This window comes from Lissotriton vulgaris, chromosome 6 (genome assembly GCF_964263255.1).
Source record: "Lissotriton vulgaris chromosome 6, aLisVul1.2, whole genome shotgun sequence".
Classification (NCBI taxonomy): Eukaryota; Metazoa; Chordata; class Amphibia; order Caudata; family Salamandridae; genus Lissotriton; species Lissotriton vulgaris.
Window position 1 is genome coordinate 835,828,881 of NC_141694.1, and position 21,499 is coordinate 835,850,379.

At 45.2% G+C, this 21,499-nt stretch overlaps 1 protein-coding gene across 1 annotated transcript in view; it reads left to right on the top strand.

Annotated features, from left to right (window-relative positions):
* The window catches only part of LOC147708073 (potassium/sodium hyperpolarization-activated cyclic nucleotide-gated channel 1-like), a 2,256,393-nt gene that overhangs the window by 802,233 nt on the left and 1,432,661 nt on the right, over positions 1-21,499 (top strand). The window lies entirely within an intron of this gene.

The window sequence follows — 21,499 nt, forward strand, 5'->3', positions numbered from 1 at the left end:
GCCTTTATGCTACTGTGTTTATGTGTGTGTGTCGTGTTTAAATTTAAACGCATTTGTATTGCTGTTCCTACCCCCGACGAGACATCAAATGTTTGTGTGTCTGTGTGTGAGTGTGCGTGAAAGCGTGACTGTGCGTGTATTAGTGCGTATTTCTGAGCATGACTTAATGTGCCTGTGAACGTTTGTGTCTGTAGGTGAGTTTGTGCGTGGGGTTGTGTGAGTGTGTGTTGGTGTGTGTGCGTGCTTGTGTTTCTGTATCACAGTGGTTTTATGTGTCTTTGTATCACCATGTTTGTGTGAGTGTATGTGTGCGTGTTTCTGAGTGCCCAAGAGTGCGTCAGCCGTCAGCGCTTGTGTCTGTTTGTGGTTTTGTGTACAAGAGTGTGTAAAGTAAAAAGTGAATCTTCGTTCATTCGCTATCACACACCCCTGATTATATGACAGGCAATGGACTGCAACTAAAATCACACATGGAGCCATCTGAAGAACTAAAAGCAATATTCAGACAGTGCAAGCAGGTACACAAATCAACCTATTTATAAATCTTAAAGTCGGAATAAAGAGTCTTTTATCAAATCTGTTGGATTTGGTCATAAAACCATGTTGCAATGCATCTGTTTCCTTCATACGAAAAACTCCACCACCAGTGCCACTATTTAACATTAATCTGCCGTTTCCTGTGTAACTCAGGAGGTTATTTATCCATGGCTAGAGAGCCCACATGGATGCTCAATGATGTGGGACTCCTGGCAGTTCCATAGGATGTACTTGTGTATGTTCAGTTTGATTTATGTTGAGGAATTTTCGATACCTTTTCAATGTTATTACTTGCATTTAAGCAAAAAAAGATGAAAATACAATCCACAAATTATCTACAAATTAAACAACCAAATGCGTGAACCACACCATAAGGCAGCCTTACACTATTTAATGCCCACTCTGACAGTCAAACTAAATCAAAGCACAAAGTGAAATTATGTATCACAATTTACTCTGAAGTTTTACTGTAGCCATTAATAGAGTATGAGCAGAACCTTTAATGATGCAATGAAAGGTCTATTTTATTATTGATACAAAAAATGTGATGTTTGGTGCCTTTTGGTATAGAGAATTAAGCGAGACACAAAGAGTACATTAAAATTGCTAAGTCTGGAGAATTTTAGGATTTCTGTGGGTACTGTACTACTTTGTTTCATTTCGTAACTGTAACTTCAGTTTAACTGTGTTTTATAGGTATATATATATATATATATATATATATATACATATATATATGCTGCATAGTGGCGGGTGCCACTGTGTACTTATAGGTAGGACAGAGTAGCCGTAGGAAATCAGCTGCAGGTTACTGTGGGCATTGCATGCAAACATACATATTTGTGCTAAAGTAGAGAGAAATTGGCTAAGACACAAAGGCAATAGCAAGTAGCAGATATAAAGATTGGGCAGTAGAAATTCATCACTAGAGTACTGCATTGCCTGGGGTAGGATGATACTACAAATGTGAAAAACACATTCTTTTGTTTGGGGCTATTTGTAAAGTGCTATGTACCTCTTTTTCACCACCTCATACCACATGGCAGAGGGGAGCAAAACGACTAAGGAAGGAAAAATTATACTGAGAGAATGCAATTGTACAGAACACAGAACATGTTAAGCCTTAGGCATTAATGAAGTACAAAAAGGTATTCTTTAAATCACACCTTGAAGATCCATGAAAATATGGAGTAGCCTTGAGAGGTGGTGCCAGACTTTTAGGGCCAATACTAGGTGTACAACTAATTATTTTGAAAGTCATGAGGGTAAGTTGCTCCGCTTCCCCCTGCCTGGCGGAAGCCTTCGTTGTGCCCGCCGGGAATTAGCATTTAAAAAACCTTTGAAATTCACTGAAAAAACCAAAGGTTTTAGGCCTTATATAGTTAGGAATTAGCCTTTAAAAAAGCTTGGAAATTCACTGAAAAAAACATAGGTTTTAGGCCTTATATAGTTAGGAATTAACATATAAAAAACCATTGAAATTCCTCCTATATAGTTAATTGGTCTAACTATATATGGCGCACCCGCAATCCACTGCTGATGATGTCACATATTACATCATTCATGACATGGTCAGTGACATCACTGATGACATCACTGATGACATCTCAAATGACATCACTGATGACATCACTGATGACATCTCATTTGACATCACTGATGACATCACTGATTACATCATTCATGTGATAATACGATGCACCTCCTCACACTCTAATATAACCTTTGATACACCCAGTGTTAAATACAGACTACCATTCTTGAAACTATTGACACACCAATACCACTTACTACATAGGCACTCACTGATTCCTAGGTCTACTCACACATCCACTCATTCACCCATACAATCACTCATACATACAGTCACTCATCAATGCAACACTATCATATGTACTCATACACCTATGCAGACACTCACACACTGCCACTCATCCATGGAGTTACTCACACACCTAGTCAGTCATGAAAGAATCAATCACACTTCCATTTCTTCATCTATATAGTTATACACACAACACCTTACTTATTCAAACATATACTAACACATACTTACTCTCTTATACAATCACTGATACAAGTACACATTGATCTGCACAGAGTCACACACCTCCCAGCCAGCCACACACACACTCAGTCTCCCATACAAATACTTGGGCAACCGATCAATAACCCATATAGCCACTCATATACATACAGCTTAATATACAGACAGTCACTGGATGATGTCATCAGTGATGTCATCAGTGATGTCAAATGAGATGTCATCAGTGATGTCATCAGTGATGTCATTTGAGATGTCATCAGTGATGTCATCAGTGATGTCACTGACCATGTCATGAATGATGTAATATGTGACATTGGAGTTCTGGACTTTTTGGTTCCGTCCAGAGGTGTCAGGGTACAACACCCGAAGACCCCGGAGTTCCACCTGCCTTGGTGCACAAATGAACAGAAACACGGGCTTCTCGATGGTGGCGTCAAAGACCAAAGGTTTATTACTGCAGGGACACAGAAGTCACAGAATCTACACACGGGCAGAGACTAGGAGCCTGTTCCATTTGTACAAAGAGGGCTGCTCCTTATATACGGTTTTTTATGCTAGGGGCAAATTCTTTACATGTAATACATTCCCAAAACCTTTGTGTCTAAAACAATAAATATTTGATGTTACACAGGAACCGTCGATAATATCTGAGGCCAAACATTGCGAAAAGAGGGGTTCCCACTAGTTCCCACTAGTTTGTCACAATTCCCTGTCAATATTGCATTCAGGACCCGGACCGCCTCATCGTAAAGTTCGTTACCTCCCCCTAATAAAGATTCAGAAAGAAAGAAACAGAGCCAGGTGTGGAAGATAGAAAAGCGGGATAAGGGATGTTTGTGGGTTGTAAATGGGCAAGGCTACCAGCTTCGGCCGCCTAATCATGATCAGGTACAATGGACACGAAGACCAGTTTGGCAGGACTGGCCTCAGGCAGAGGAGGCAGCCTTTGTCGAATCATGCAGCTACAGCGTGATCTGGTTTAAGGTGCACGTGTCATGTAAGAGGTGAATCTCCGGCTACGGCTACGTGTCCTTAATCAAAGTGGAGTGAATGAAGTGATCAGAGGCTATTGCATATGTGAGGGCAAGGAAACACAAAATGGCGGCCATGATCTAAGATGGATGCCGTGGGTATATCAGAAATATGTCAATGGAAGGAGTGCTCTTGCTCGTAGCGTAGCGAAAACACTAGGATATACTAAATGGATCATTTGCGGTTCGCTGATACCAATATTATGTATTTCCGACAAACTTGAAAACACGGGTTCAAGTCGTCACGGAACCGTCACGGAACCTCAGACCCTCCTTTTGCCCTTACATAGGCAATTACTCAGTCTATGTCAGAATCTAGTTCTATGCTCATCAGGTCAGTGACATGTTGTTGTATCATCATCCTTTCTCGTGTCTTTTCTCCAAACGCGGGTGGTTTTCTGAGACAAGTCGCAGCACAAAGACTACACAGAGCAGGACCACACTGGATAATCAGACAACATGAGAATAGGAATACTAGGATGACACCAATGACCATTAGAACCTTCCATCCCCACGCTGAGATCAGAGTCCAAAACCACTCCATAAAGGACCAGTTTCCTTTGTCTACATGTATGGAGTCTGAAATCTTGTGCAACTTAGAGATCGCCTCATAGACTGTTGGAGCATTATTAGGAATAAAGACACAGCAGCTCGATTGGATCTTTCTGCATACCCCACCTCGATCTGCAAGTATAACGTCTAGAACCATACGATTCTGCAACGTCATGAGCCTATCCGCCTGAAGCTCAGCTGTCAGATTGCTAAGGGCACCAGCAGTTTCAGTAATAGTAGATTCAACTACCCGTGTTAGCTGACGTATGTTTCTACTATTGGCCATAGGTCCCCAGAACGGAAGGAAGCCTTTAAAGAAGTCTCCGGCTTCCTGACCAGCGGTATCTTCCTTGCTGAAGACACCTCTCGCTACTCTTGTTCTGTGGTAATCAGGTGAAGCAGTGTATGTCGGAGGCAATAATCGAGCAATATAACATGATCCTGAGAAGTCGGCAGGCAACCATGTATAAGCTCTGTCTCGACAAATGAAATAGGTACCCCTAGCAGTAAGAAAGGCAGGGGAAGAGTTAGCCGGAAACACATAAGTCTCTACGCACTCACTCCTCCCTAGCTGAGCTCTCGGATTTCTCCCATTACCTTGCAAACAGACCTGACCTCGGTGAGGTACGACCCAGATTGGAGTTGAGCTTTTACGCTTGCTTTCTCCTAAACTAAGGCGATACTCTGAAGTATTCCAACTTAAATATACTCGCAATTCGTCTCTAGGGTATGATGGAGTATTATTGACGTCCTTGACCATGTCAATAATTCCCTGGACTAAAGCTTTGTTAGCAGAGTTATATTTAGAGGAACGTGGCGGACGTGGAGGATAAGTTTCAAGAGCATAAGCAAAGATGGTTTGGAAGGCCTGAAATGATCCATTATAGCTGTAAGGCAAAACCAAATAGGGAATACCTTTATCCATAGTGTGAGGTATCAAGCCACACACCCAGCAGTCTGTAGTGTTAACTACCAGTTGGTGTTGGTGCAAGAGCTGTACAAAAGTGTTGTTGGTGAATTCTGAGCGTCTGGCTTGCTCATGTTCCGGAAACGAGTGAAAAGAGTGTATAGAAGAAACAGTAGAAATAGCAGGATCAAGGGGAGGTACTGTAGAAACTGGCACAAAAATCAAATTTATGCTAAAGACGATTCCACCCACCAATGTTGCTAAAACAATCAAAAATGTAACGGCACATTGCATCAAGAAACATTTGCTGTGAAGAATTCTATTAAGTCTGTTTCTGCGAACGTAAATCACATTCTTTCGTTGCAGCGCAGGAAGCTCCATCTTCTACAATCCGCTCGCGACCACTGATGATGTGTACGTAGATGAAAATGCCTCTATCAGCCCTGGGAGTTCCCAGAACCAACAGAAAGATCGACCTTGTGTCAGACCCCTGCAAATTCAAACTAGGTACACAGCCACGACCCTACGGCTACCCAGACGGCAAGGCAATTTTAAAAAAACAATAAACAATAGCAAACTTCCTGGCTGAAGGCAAAGGTTCAATATATCAAAATCACAATATGCAGTTGCCTGCTTTATTTGTCCTTTTTATGGCTTCTAAGGTTGTATTTCTGCTTCGCTGGTACTGTCTGATCGGAAAATAGTGTATCACTAGCAGCTGTTGCAGAGTTTAAGTTCGCAGATAGCAAAGTTTCTTCTGATGCTGGAGACAAATGTTCAGTGTTCAAAGGAGTCTTTTCAGGAGGAGAGTCAAGTTTCAAAGTGTCAGTAATCAAATCGGCATCGCTGAAAGGGATAAATTTCGGAGTGATTTCAGATTCGGAGGCACCAATTCCCTTCTTCACCCAGTCGTCGTAAGGCAGCGGCAACGGAGCACGCTTTACGTGAGAAGCGTGAATCCAGTGTTTTCGGCCAGCGACACGTATGGCTGTCCTCGTTGCCAGCAGGACCTGGAAGGGGCCGATGTAGCGAGGCTGAAGATTCTTTGTCCTCGCGAAGTTTCTGACCACCACGTGGTCGCCGGGTTTCAGCTGATGCCCTGGACTCTCCGGAGGTTTTGGCAAAGCATCGAAGACCTGTTGATGAATAAGACTTAATTTAGCAGTCAAGTCGTAAAGGTAGTCTATCAACATAGGATATTCAATGGAGCAAAATTGTTTAGGCCTTGGCACACCCCAGATATTTGCCGGGCGGCCAAACACAATCTCGTATGGAGAAAGCCCTATTCTAGAATGCACTGTTGCTCTCGTTGATAACAAGGCCAAAGGAAGTGCGTCTGGCCAGGCTAAACCTGTGGATGCTTGTATTTTGGCTATCTTAAGCTTCAGAGTGCCATTATAACCCTCGACTAAACCAGCAGACTGGGGATGGTTTGCACTATGGAATTTTTGTTTCAATCCTAGGCCGGCACACACACTCTGCATAACTTTCCCTATAAACTCACTTCCGTTATCTGACCATACAATCCGTGGCATTCCATACCTAGGGAAAAATTCCTTGAGAAGAATTTTGGCAGTTGATAGGGCAGTGTTGTCTTTTAGTGGGTATGCTTCTATCCACCTGGAAAAAGCACAAACTACCACCAGGACGTATTTTAAATTGTTGCAGCGTTCCATGTGAATGAAGTCTAACTGAATCACTTCAAAGGGGCAGGAAGGAGGAGCGAAATGACCAGCTGGAGTTGGAATTCCCTTGCCAGGATTATGCATCAAGCACACCATACAATTTTTCACCACTCTTTCTGCACACTTACTGATTCCCTCATTCTTCCAGACCGGAGCCAACATCTTACATATCCCTTTAGAACTTATATGCGCTACTCCATGCGCCATTGTCACTACTGCAAGCACATATGCATCAGGCAACATCCAACGCTGCTGTTCTGTCAAATCAATCCAACATCCATTCGAGTCCAACTTGCCCGTACTTTCTCTCCATACACGTTTCTCTTCCTCAGTCGCTTCTTTCTGAATCTCTTTCACACTTTCCATAGTGTCCTCACACATTCCAGACTCAGCAATCCATCTTGCAGACGTAGCAACGTACATTCTACTCATCGTGTCTCTAGCTGTCTGTTTAGCAGTTTCATCAGCAAAAGCATTCCCACGACCAACATCATCCGTGATTGCTTTATGAGCACTGCACTTCACAATCGCAACTTCAGTCGGCAAGGTTAGAGATTCCAACAAGTCGTTAACTAGCTGACCATGTTGGATCTTAGTCCCATGGGACGTAATGAAACCTCTTTCTCTCCACAACCGGCCAAAACTATGGGCCACGCCAAATGCGTACTGACTATCTGTAAACACATTCACTCTCTTTCCCTTAGCTAAAACACACGCTCTCGTTAGAGCTATTAATTCTGCAGCTTGGGCAGAATTCTGACTCACTCTTGCAGTCTCCACAATCGTCTTCAAAGTCGTTACCGCGTAGGCAGCAGTCACATCACCATTCTCCAATTTAAAACATGACCCGTCCACATATAGCGTACCATCTGGGTCGGACAGGGGAGTATCTTTTAAATCGATACGTCCTTTTGTCTCTTCCTCCGTTTTGAAATAACAGTCATGTGGCTCAGAATCACTCGACTCTTGATCAGTCGGCAACAATGTTGCTGGATTCAATACATTGCATCTTTTGATCTGAATATGACTCGCTAATAATGTCAGCTCGTAACCAGATAATCTCGCACTAGTAAGGTGTTGTGTCTTCGTTCGGTTCATGAGTGTATCTACTGCATGAGGAACCATGACCACTAGCATATTGTTCATCACCAAACCAGCAGATTGTCGAATGGAAGCTGCAGCTGCCGCTGTAGCCCTCAAACAACTAGGTAACCCTCTGGCTACCGGATCTAATGTTGATGAAAAATACGCACAAGGGCGTTGTTTATCACCAAATTTCTGTGTCAGAACACTCAACGCGCAACCTTCTCTTTCGTGAACGTAGAGCGTGAATGGCTTGCTGTAATCAGGTGTACCTAATACAGGAGCTGAACACAATGCTTTTCGTAATTCAGTAAAACTCTCTTGACATTCATCAGACCATGGCACCGGACTCGGAACATTTTTCCCAGTCAAAGCTACCAATGGTTTTGCTAAAAGAGAAAAATTTGGGATCCACTGCCTACAGTAAGAGGTAATACCTAGGAAGGCACGTACCTCTCTCTGTGTGCGCGGAACACTCATCTGCGTAATTGCTTTTATTCTTTCTGGGGTCAACTTCCTTCCCTCCTTTGACAAGAGATGACCTAGGTAGGTCACTTCTTGGCAACAGTATTGCATCTTGGAAGGAGACACCTTATGATTCAAATTAGACAAATGATGCAATAGGGAAATTGTAGCTGCTTTGCAAGTTTCCTTGTCATCGGCAGCCACTAAAAGATCGTCTACGTATTGTACTAGGGCAGAACCTGGAGGAAGGACAAAGGAATCTAGCTGACTTTTTAAAGCTTGACTATAAATGGATGGACTTTCACAATAGCCTTGTGGAGCGCGTTTAAATCTGAAACTGCGACCTCCTAAACAGAAGCCGAAAATATCCCTACTTTCTTCGGCTATCGGAATGCTAAAGAAGGCATTCTTTAGGTCAATAACTGAGAACCATGTAGCTGTAGCAGGAATCAATGTTAACAAGGCAGTAATGTCTGGTACTACCGGAAACTGCGGAATTACAATCTTATTAACTTCTCTAAGGTCTATGACAAACCTATAAACTGGAGGTTTTGTAGGGTCAGTTCGCTTCAGAATCGGTAATACAGGACTGTTACAGACATTTCCTCTAGTTTCTTCAACTACACCCTTCTTAATCAAGTCTTGCACAATCAATATAAGTGCACGCTCACCTTCACTCGATATTTTATACTGGGGAATTCTTGGAAATTTCACATTTGCTTTCAAAGTTACTACATACGGTGGAATTTCTAGGAGACCTACATCATTAGGACCAGTCGCCCAAAGAGAATCAGGGAGTGAACGTAGCTCCGGCGGGAGTGCGTCCATTGACAAGTACATCGGAGAGGTGATATTTTTACCCAATGTAAGCTGTACTCCTTCCGGAGAACAGTACAATGTCGCATATAGTCGTTTTAACAAATCTAAACCAAGCAGATTTTCATTACAACCTGTCGTCAAAATCAGGGGTGCTTTCAATTGGCACGGTCCAACAGAAATAGACAAAGGACCAGATATCGGGTTGTACACAGGGGCGCCTGAAAAACCTACGGAAACATTTGTTGAGCCAGACAAAGGTGCGCCAGGGAGTTTCGCATGCATGATAGAACTTTTTGCGGCACCAGTATCCAACAGAAACGGTTCGACTACACCTGATGTTGCTACTGCGACATAAGGCCCACTCTGATCCACTGGAACTGATACTACTCCCTCTCTCTGTCCATGGCTGTCCTAGTACCCATTTTGTTGAAAACCCTCTTCTACTTCACAATAATCTTCAACAAGATATTGCTGAGATCTATTTTGCTGAACAGATTGTCCATTTCTCTGATCAAAGTGATTGGAGGGACGATCATTCGTTTGTGGAGGCATAGCACCTCGTCCTCGTCCTCTAGAATTCTGCACAAAACCACCACGACCTCTCTGAGCTGCTGCTGCATTATTTTGCGCTAAGATCGGACATTCATTTTTATAGTGACCCTCTTTCTTGCAGTACGCGCACTGATTCCATTGATATTGAGGTCTTGATGTACTATAATCTGTCCTTTGGTATGAGTTTTGCTGCGTATTAGTCTGATTCGCGCGAGGCGGATACGCCTGCTGCAAAAGAACTTTAGTTTTTAAATCTTTCGTTTTCTTTTCTGATTTTTCCTTTTCCTCTTTATCTCTATTTTCGTAGTACTGTGCAGTCGCAAGTATTTGCGCTGTCGTAGATACAGCCCACGCACTTTCTGAGTCTTTTAATTTATTGCATAATTCAGGTAACAAATTATGCACAAATTTATCTACAAACAGTCTTTGCCCTCCTTCTGTACTCATGTCCTGACCACTATGATCCACAAAAGTCTCTTCGAACCTCGTGAAGAAGTCCGAGACACTTTCGTCTTTCTTTTGCCTACATGCTGACAACTTGTCCCAATTAACACGCAATGCTGGCATCAGAGTCTTCATTAGATCAATTATTCTACCTGGCAGATTAGCGATCAAAGGTTCAGGTTTCGCACCACCTATTTGTTGATTATCTGCTGCAGTGATGGCTGCCCAATCACCACCTAAAGCAGCCTGATGATCCTCTCTACGAATTTTAGCCCACACTGGTTGCGGAACTACATTACCAAACAACATATCAATGTCGGCTAAGTTCATTATACAAGCCTCAACTGTCTGTGTTAATTCCTTGTAATATCCTGCTGGATTCTTACGCGGATCTGGCAAGGCCTGTTTCACTGCTAACACTTCTGCTCGCTTCCATGGAATGTGTATCCACACTCGTTGGAACTGTGCTGGAGCAGCCGCAATACCAGCATTATCATCACGTTGTATTGCTTCGCGCCAAATTGGAGGAACCTCCCTCATAGGATATTGGCGACTTAGCTTCATTTTACCTTTCTCTAAATCTCTCGGCGAACGAAGAGATGGATCATTCCTAAAACTTAAAATGAGTTCCATCGCTTGCTTTATTTTCTCTCCCACTATCATTCCAGCAGCAAACTCCTTTTGAACCCTAATTAAATCTTCCAAATCTGATTCGACATCGTCTTCTTCTATCTCTTCACGTAACAACGAGCACATCTCATCAAAGACGTATCGTTGCGTTGGTTCTCCCCACTGCATAAATGTGTCCAACACATCTCTTGTACTATATCTTCTACCCTTCGAAATCCATCTGAGAGCCGTGGAATCTAAAACTCCCCGTTCCTCAGTACTTGGAAGCTGACTCCGTCTCTGTACAGAGTCAGTAGTAGGAGTCTTAATCAAAGTTTTATATATAGGAGACAGCATATTAGTAACCGAATCAGTGATTCTTCGACGAACAGAAAGTGGAGTTAGTACACTCGCAGACATAGAGAATGCAGTAGAGGTAGGAATAGATGAGGAAGCAGTAGGAGTATCGAGGAAAATAGTTTCTGGAGCAGTAGGTACAGGGGTAGGTATAGGGGTTGGCAGTGTAGGAAGAGGAGGAGCTGTAGGAACATTTACATTCACCACTGGAAGTACAGGAACTTGATTCTGAGGGATAGGAGCAGGAGCACCAGGTTGTCCAGCAACCGGCAATTGAACATTCGGGACGAGTGGAGCCGTAGCACCTTGTGCATACGGTGGAGGTGACCGTAACAGATAAGACAGCAGAGGATCGTTTTCGGAGTCCTCCAGAATCTTAGCCATTTTCGATGGCAAGGCAGGATAGCACTTGTCAATCGCTAAGTTATGCTCTCTAATGGCTACATCTATGGCCTTCTCACACTCGTTAGCCTGCAACTGTTTAGTCGCTTGTTCTAGAGTTAACTCTTCTTGTTCTTTCTGCTCTTTCTTCAACCTTCTCATTTCTCTCTGTTTGGATTCTTTCCGCCAATAACGGAAGGAATCAAACATTGCCGGCCGGGCTTTCTTTTTGAACAATTTCTCTTCTAAATTGTCGAGGATCTCTTGTTCAAAACTTCCATGCAGTGGCCAACTAAGGACACCATCCTTCTTACAATAGCGGACCCATATCTCATTATAAGTTATAGGACCCACGCCATACTTACAATATAAATCATATAGGGGAGTCCCAATCGGAGGAACCAGACAAGAGTCCTCCAATCGTGAGTCACTGTTGCAACCAAAACAAGACAACATTTTCCGACTTACCATTTTCAGTCCAGAACACAAAACAAACAAAACACGGAACAAATATGTGCACTCGAACCAAGAACTTAGGCCTACCAAAACGAACTGATGTATCGATACCCAAAACTAAACCAAATAGATTATCGTAACTAGAACAACCAATGATAATCTGACAAAACCAAACCAAACCAAAAACCGATCAAGGATTTTTAACAATCCTCACAAAGTAACCAGCTAGCTATCACTAAATACTTAACTGAGTCACTGAAGACGTCACCAAGGAGAAACCCGTCACGTTTCGCCGTACTAAGGACTGCACCACTTCGGGTCCAAGACAGGGCGACGGTCAAGGCAACGGCCCACTGCAGCCGTCCTGAACGGGAAACCCTCGTGGAAGAGAACTTCGGGCCACTTTTGCGATATGCCGGGATCGATGAAGTGGGGCGCCTCCCTCAGGAATCTTCACACGAAGCTTCTCGAACTCTTCAGGCTTTTGGACCGGTACCGAATGACGTCGCCCCACGTTGGGCGCCAATTGGAGTTCTGGACTTTTTGGTTCCGTCCAGAGGTGTCAGGGTACAACACCCGAAGACCCCGGAGTTCCACCTGCCTTGGTGCACAAATGAACAGAAACACGGGCTTCTCGATGGTGGCGTCAAAGACCAAAGGTTTATTACTGCAGGGACACAGAAGTCACAGAATCTACACACGGGCAGAGACTAGGAGCCTGTTCCATTTGTACAAAGAGGGCTGCTCCTTATATACGGTTTTTTATGCTAGGGGCAAATTCTTTACATGTAATACATTCCCAAAACCTTTGTGTCTAAAACAATAAATATTTGATGTTACACAGGAACCGTCGATAATATCTGAGGCCAAACATTGCGAAAAGAGGGGTTCCCACTAGTTCCCACTAGTTTGTCACAATTCCCTGTCAATATTGCATTCAGGACCCGGACCGCCTCATCGTAAAGTTCGTTACCTCCCCCTAATAAAGATTCAGAAAGAAAGAAACAGAGCCAGGTGTGGAAGATAGAAAAGCGGGATAAGGGATGTTTGTGGGTTGTAAATGGGCAAGGCTACCAGCTTCGGCCGCCTAATCATGATCAGGTACAATGGACACGAAGACCAGTTTGGCAGGACTGGCCTCAGGCAGAGGAGGCAGCCTTTGTCGAATCATGCAGCTACAGCGTGATCTGGTTTAAGGTGCACGTGTCATGTAAGAGGTGAATCTCCGGCTACGGCTACGTGTCCTTAATCAAAGTGGAGTGAATGAAGTGATCAGAGGCTATTGCATATGTGAGGGCAAGGAAACACAAAATGGCGGCCATGATCTAAGATGGATGCCGTGGGTATATCAGAAATATGTCAATGGAAGGAGTGCTCTTGCTCGTAGCGTAGCGAAAACACTAGGATATACTAAATGGATCATTTGCGGTTCGCTGATACCAATATTATGTATTTCCGACAAACTTGAAAACACGGGTTCAAGTCGTCACGGAACCGTCACGGAACCTCAACATCATCAGCAGTGGATTGCGGGTGCGCCATATATAGTTAGACCAACTAACTATATATAGGAGGAATTTCAATGGTTTTTCATATGTTAATTCCTAACTATATAAGGCCTAAAACCTATGGTTTTTTCAGTGAATATATATATATATATAAGAACAAGCAATTGCAGCCAAATAAACAATAGAGCTGGATTATGCTGTAAAGAATTTCCACCATACATGAAACATGAAAAACAACACCAAAGATTGTTTTGAAACTGTTTTAATGCTGAAAAAGCAGTAGAAATTCTTATTATATCCTGAAAGCATAGAAAGCTCCCAGGCTGCATTGCAAACACACAGTCTAAAAAGACTGAAAAGCTAACATGTAGCTGCATGCTACAAAAAACTGACACTGTGCCTTTAAGGCACTCATGACCCCCAGTATCCCATCATGCCTCAGGGGTGACAGTTGGGTCCATTGTTCTTTCCGGCTCCTTCAGGAAGGATCCTGGTTTCACAGCTCCACTCTTTTTTCTGTTTCTGACAGAAAATTCTCTCAGTTTTCTACGTTTTTGACCTTACTTCAACGTTTTTCATCTAGTCAAGTAGGTTTTCTCTTGTTGGTTGGCATTTTCATCTTGATATCCCGTCCTTTTTTGACAAATGCCCTTCTTGTGGCAAGAAGAAGGCAAAAACGGACAGCCATGAGGTATGCATCCTTTGCCTACCTGAAGACCATGACCCAAGGACCTGCCCTCACTGTGAGTCCCTGTCATCAAGAACTTTGAAAGACAGAGAGAGAATTTGAGTCTTTGGCCTAGCCCATAGGTCTTCTAGAGGGAGGTCCCCAGCCAAGAAGAGCTCCAAGAGGTCCAGAGAACCTTCAAAGGGCGAGTCTTCTCGTCCTGCAGCTTCAGCCTTAGGCTCGGCACTGAGAAAGGAGCAACCGGTGGGTCATTCTTCGAAAGAACGACGTTTATCACCGTCAACGGTGGGCTCGCCGTCAAGAAGATCAGGTATGTCATCGTCGAGATGTCCAGACCCTCCGCCATCGTCAACTCGCCGACGATCGGCGTCGAGAGATAAGACCCCTCCGCCATCATCAACCAGGCGACGATGGGCGTCGAGGGGCGTTACACCTCCGCCGTCGTCATCCAGACGGCGAACGGCGTTGAGAAGTGTGTCTCCTTCACTGACGTCAACCAGGCAACGTTCAGCATCGAGGGGTAAGGAGCCTCCGCCGTCGTCTTCGTCACGACGTTCGGCGTCGAGAGCTGGCTCACCTCCGTCGTCGCAGGCTAAGCCACCGACGTCTAGAGCCCCAAGTCCTCGGCCGTCGACAACCAGGCGTCGATCGGCGTCGAGGAGGAGATCTTCGTCGACGTTGCGTCGACGTTCGGCATCGAGGGCGACCAATACCCCTCCGCCGACGTCACGTAGACATTCGATGTCAAGAGAGGAAGCTCTCTTGTCGGCCATACAACGCCGCTCGGCGTCGAGAGACCATCATTCCTCGCGCCATTCGCCGTTGAGGCATACGACGTCGCGATTGCCTGATCCACCGGCGCCACAGAGAGAGTCGGCGTCGAAGGAAAGGACTCCGTCGACGGCGGAGCAGCGCCGGTCGATGTTGAGAGGTCATCATCGCTTGGAGTAGAGGCATGCGCCTTCAGAGCATTCGATGTCGAGGCACCATGAACGGTCCAGATCGACGTCGAGACTCCATGAACGAGCGGGACACTCTGCTACGAGATCCAGGGATGGTCCAGTGATCCTAGTGACTGAATCAGCCTCCCGTCACTCTTCGGGCTCTTCCAGATCCCCATCAAGATCCAGAAGTCCTGCCAGCAGATCTAGAAGTCCTGCTCGCAGACCTCCCACTGATGGTGTGCAGTTGTCTCCCAGATGGAATATGCCTCTGCACAATTGGCGAGACTCAGGGGCTACAAGACGGCTGCAGGAATATGTCAGCACAGTACACAGATCTCCTCTGCAAAGACTGGTCGAGGAAGTGGACGGTCGCATTCCTCCCAGGCGCAGAGAAAGATCGCCTGTGAGGCTAGCTGCATCTCGTTCCCCTGCACGAGAAGAGCGCTCAGGGAGGTCTCACGAGAGGAGGCGCAATCGTTCCCCTAGACGGGAGGTACCCACCAGAAGATCTCGCGAAAGGAGAGCTCGAACACCAGCTACTTCTTCTACCTCCTCTACCCGCTCTTCCATATGGGATTACTCCCCGACTTTGGTTGATAGCCCTGTCTCTAGGGTTTCCCCGGTCGACGATATAAACACCTATCATGATGTCCTACAGAGGGGTGCACTGAAATTAAACATCGAGCTGTCTGTGCCACAGGTCTCCATGACAGTGATCTTTGAGACTCTTCACCAAAAGCCGGGGTCTCGTCCAGTGCTATCGTTGGTCCCAGGGATCATGGATCCTGTCAATAATGTGTTCCTGGCTCCAGCATCGGTAAAAGCGGTGCCGGCTCGCATCCAAAAGAAGTATAAGGCCGCACCCTCTGACCCGATCTTTGTGAAAGCGGACCCGCCCGCTGACTCAGTAGTCGTGGCGGTGGCACGAAAAACCCAACCAGTCTCTCCCTCCTCCTCAACTCCTCCTGATAAGGACAGCAAGTTGCAAGACTCATGGGGCCGCAAGGTCTGCAGTTCTGCCGCTTCAACGCTGAAGGTTTCTAGCGCGGCTGCGCTTTTAGGCAGGTACGATAGAGCCCTATGGGACTCAATGGAGCGTTTTAAATAAAAATTGCCTAAGGAGGACCAACAAGTCTTCGAGGAGACCCTGACGGAAGGAAGTCTGGTGGCTATCCAGATAATTAGCACTGCTGCAGATGGAGCAATAGCTGGCGGGATATACATATGCCCATGGGGTTTGTGCCAGACGTTCATCGTGGCTGCGCCAGACAGGCCTCAAGCCCGATGCGCAACAGCGCATTCTGAACCTCCCATTTACCCGAACATCTCTCTTTGGCCAGCACACGGACGACGAGATGACTCGGATGAAAGCCGAGCTCGACACCGTCAAGGTAGTCGGTTTAGAAAAAAGAAAGAGTTTAACCGCTGTTTCAAGACCAAAAAAGGCAGAGGGGCTCAACAGAGGGTTCAAACCCCTCAGTGGTCCCAAAACAAGACCCAGGGCAAGACCCAGTTTCGGGGTGGTAAAGCCAGCCGAGGTAGAGGAGGTCGTCAGCAGTCCTCTACCTCGATGAGAGGAGGAAAACAATGAGCACTGGCTTCCTCTAGCGCCGTTGTCCACTCCAGTGGGAGGAAGTGTTTTAAAACATCTGACAGAGTGGGGCAGCATAACGAACGATCGGTGGGTGCTGAATACACTGCGCAATGGATATGCTCTTCGTTTCCGTGCGCCTCAACAGGACATTCCCCCAAAGAAATCTCGTCCGCACCATCTCGATCTGCTTAAAAGAGGTGAAGGCTCTTCTCCAAAAACGAGCTATAGAAGAGGTGCCTCCCTCACAAAGGGGAAAAGGAGTCTACTCCAGATACTTTCTTGTCCCAAAAAAGGATCAGGAAAACAAGTTCCGGCCTATCCTGGATCTTCGTGTTCTGAACAAGAACATAGTCAAGGAGAAGTTCCGCATGCTTGCTCTTCACCAAATATGTCCACATCTGCAAGTAGGAGATTGGATGTGTTCGATGGACTTGCAAGATGCCTACTTCCACATTCCGATTGCCATGCGACATCGGAAGTTCTTAAGGTTTCTGGTGGGCAGCAAACACTACCAGTACAGGGTCCTGCCTTTCGGGCTAAAGTCAGCGCTGAGAGTCTTCACCAAATGCATGGCAGTGGTGGCAGCCTTCCTGCACAAAAAAGGACTTTTCGTCTATCCCTACCTAGACGACTGGCTCCTCCTAAAAGGCCCATCTCCTCAACAGGTAGAGAACGGCTTCCACCTTTGCCTGCTACAATTGCACAAGCTCAGCCTCCACGTCAACATGGAGAAGTCAGTACAACTACTAACCCTATCCATTCACTACCTGGGCTCCGTTCTGGATACAAAATTGGGAAAAGCGTATCCTTCGGAGGAGAGACTATTTTCTATGCAGCAGAAGTGCAGAGTTCTATTACAGTCCCAGAATCCAACAGCGCGTCAAGTAGCGTCTCTGCTGGGTTCCATGGCGTCCTGCATCTTCCTGATTCCTCACGCCAGGCTGAGAATGCGACCTTTGCAGCAGGCTCTGGAGGATCAATGGGATCAGTCGACAAGGCTCTGGGAAGACCGGATCTATCTTTCTCAGGTGACGAAGACCTCCATAAAATGGTGGACTCACCCACGCAACCTTCTGGTGGGAGTGTTATTTCACCAACCTCTCCCGACACAGTCCATAGTCACAGACGCGTCATTCGAAGGCTGGGGAGCACACATGGGGTGTCTGCAGATTCAAGGAAGGTGGTCAGCAAAAGAACAGACCTACCATATCAACATGCTGGAGCTTCGAGCAGTCCATCTGGCTCTGAAGTCCTTCCTTCCTGCACTCGAATCACACTCAGTTATGATCCAAACGGACAACACGATGCCCATGTTCTACCTGAACAAGCAGGGCAGAACTCGGTCGCGTCCTCTCTCTCTGGAGGCACAAGCCATATGGCACTGGCTGCTCGTCCGGAACCTCACAGTAGTAGCGGTGCATCTCCCAGGAGAGCTAAGTATCAAGGCTGACGCACTCAGCAGGCACTTCGAAGATCAGTCAGACTGGGTGCTCCACGACGAGGTGGTGGCAGACCTCTTCCATTGCTGGGGTCGTCCAGAAATAGATCTGTTCGCGGACGATGAAAACTCAAAATGCCACGCCTTCACGTCCAGATTCCACCGTCCAGGGACAAGGGGGAATGCCCTTTTGATGGACTGGTCAGGGACATTTGCGTACGCATTTCCTCCTCTGCCCCTGATTCCGAAGGTGGTGTCCAAACTCATCAGATCCAGCATGACCATGATCCTGGTAGCCCCGGCCTGGCCTCGGCAGTGGTGGTACCCGAACCTTCTACAGCTGTCGGTGCTTCCACCCAGGAGACTGCCCTGCAGGCCGGACCTGCTGACCAAGATGGGGGGGGGGGGGATTCTTCATCCAAACCTTCCCTCACTGCACTTAACAGCATGGCTCCTGAGGTCCTACAATACGGACATTTAAATTTGCCACCTGATTGTATGCACATTTTAAAGGAAGCAAACCGACCCTCCACAAGAACGTCTTATGAGTTTAAGTGGAAGAGGTTTTTTCTTTGGTGCAGAGAACGTCACTTTGATCCTACATCAGCACCGGAGGATGTGATTCTGCCTTACCTGCTGTACCTAGCAAGATCTGGTCTTAAATATGCTTCGATCAGGGTGCACCTCTCTGCCGTTACGGCTTATAGGAAGTCTCCTACTCAGCCCTCCTTCTTCCAGATGGAGGTGGTCAAGGACTTCTTACAGGGGTTGAAGAAAGTGTACACCCCTGTTAGAAACCCTTCTCCTTCGTGGGAATTAAACCTAGTGTTGTCTAAGTTGATCGGCCCCCCCTTTGAACCCATCCACAGAGCTTCCTTGCAACACCTATCGTGGAAGGCCGCTTTTCTAGTTGCAATTACATCAGCGCGCAGAGTAAGTGAGATACAAGCGCTGTGTACAAAAGAACCCTACACTGTTTTCCATCACAACAGAGTAGTCTTAAGGGCACATCCATCATTTTTACCTAAGGTTGTCTCTGATTTTCATATAAATCAGTCTATTTCTCTTCCTTCTTTTTTTCCAAACCCTATGACCCCGGCTGAGCGGTCGCTGCACTCTTTAGATCTCAAAAGAGTCCTTAAGTTTTATTTGGAAAAGACCAAAGAGAGTAGGAAGACGGACCAATTGTTTATCAACTATGGTCCACTGAGAACGGGCTTTCCAGCTGCCAAGAGATCCATCTCCAGATGGATCGTCTCCTGTATTAAATTGGCTTATCAGCTTGCAGGCAAGCCCTTACTTTTGTCACCTAAAGCACACTCTACTAGGGGGAAAGCGGCCACAGTAGCTTTCCTGCATGATGTCCCTATGTCAGAGATTTGCAAGGCTGCAACCTGGAGATCAGTTCAAACCTTTACAAGGCATTACTGTCTAGAATCTGATTCCAGGGCTGATACTCAAGTAGGACAAGCCTCTTTGAGGAATCTATTTGGGTAGCCTTCAGCCTGTACAAGCGTAGTTTTTTCTTGGCTTAGTAATGTTATTACTGTATTGTTAGTCCTTTGCCCGCAGGGAGATGAGGTGAGGCTCGCTATTCTATTCTAATGCTTATGACTATTGATAAGGATCCCCTGGAAGAGAAGGATTAGTTACTTACCTGTAATCCTAGTTCTCTTCCAGGGGTATCCTCATCAAAGTCATAAGCAACCCTCCCGCCTCCCCGGGCAAAGAATCTTTATTAATTTGGAGATATTGTTAACCTATTTGTTGCCATGGTTTTTCAGTCTCCGAAAAGAACAACTGACCCAACTGTCACCCCTGAAGCATGATGGGATACTGGGGGTCATGAGTGCCTTAAAAGCACGGTGTCAGTTTTTTGTAGCATGCAGCTACAGGTTATCTTTTCAGTCTTTTTAGACTGTGTGTTTGCAATGCAGCCTGGGAGCTTTCTATGCTTTCAGGATATAATAAGAATTTCTACTGCTTTTTCAGCATTAAAACAGTTTCAAAACAATCTTTGGTGTTGTTTTTCATGTTTCTAATGCATATGTTTCATGTATGGTGGGAATTCTTTACAGCATAATCAAGCTCTATTGTGTATTTGGCTGCAATTGCTTGTTTTTTTATATATATATATATATAGGTGTATATATATGAGTAAATATATGTGGGGCACATATAATATAGTGTTTCCGGGGTCCCGCGCATGGGCGGGAATATTCTAATGCTTATGACTATTGATGAGGATCCCCTGGAAGAGAACTAGGATTACAGGTAAGTAACTAATCCTTATCCACATTGTAAACCCATTCACGGGTGAATAGCTTGTATACCTTTTAGAGCCTCCATACCCAGCTTGGTCCAAGCCGGAGGTACCGACGGATAGAGCGGGCCTCATTGACCTGAGTTGTGACCAGGAGAGGTGAGGTCTGATCCTCGAACAAGACAGGTGCCAACTATATCCTGCCAGTACAGAGGATCTTGATTTGGTACAGAAGGTTGTATGTACCTAAACCTTTTTGTAAAATTATACATTCTTTCACTGGATTGTTCAATTCAGGTGCAATATCTATTGGAGTCAGGTCTTGAAGAAAGCCTAGGACGAGAAGTCCAGGAGGCTGAAACATGTTGACCGTACTTTTCAACAGCCATTATTTGTTGAGGCTGTTTTTGCACTGTTTTTAAATAAGGATTACAAGAGATATGCTAATAAAAGTTTTTTCTCTCTTCTAAATCCTTTTTTTAGCTTCACTTTTACACCCTTTTGCACTGCACTTACTTTTCTCACCTACTAGTTGTGATCACATTGAGCTGGTGCTCCTTCCTTTGGTTTCTTCTTCACAACCCATTCCACTAGAATCTCCTCTACGATCATGAGTCACAGTGGATGGAAGGAAGGATACCCAAATGATAATACTGATCACTGCTGTGAGTGATGGGAATCCAATCTCTCATAAGGGTCTTCTCATTTTTTATATTTGTTCATAGTAGTACTCTGTTTGTTATATGTGTTTAGAGTTCTCATCCCAGTAAAGAGACCACCTGATTTCTTTGTTGTTTCATATATTATTTGTAGGGGAAATAATCTGTGTTTGGTCTATAAAATATCCCTAGGACCCTCCACCACATTTTTGTTTTTCTTTTTTGACCTTTTAGAGCCCACAACAGTCATTGGCGAGTTTCTCCACACAGTTGGATAAACAGATGTTCCATCCTGCTGCAACGCTGCATATTAGATTTCTAATATTTGTAGCAAAAGTGCCCATTCAATTTCTATCTCTGGAATGATTTTTTTGAAAATATCTTTATCTAGTTTGTTATCAAATGAGGCAGTCATATCTGTTAGCATGTTATGCATTTAGTGATACACAATCTGAAAAAAGCATTACATATGCACTTATC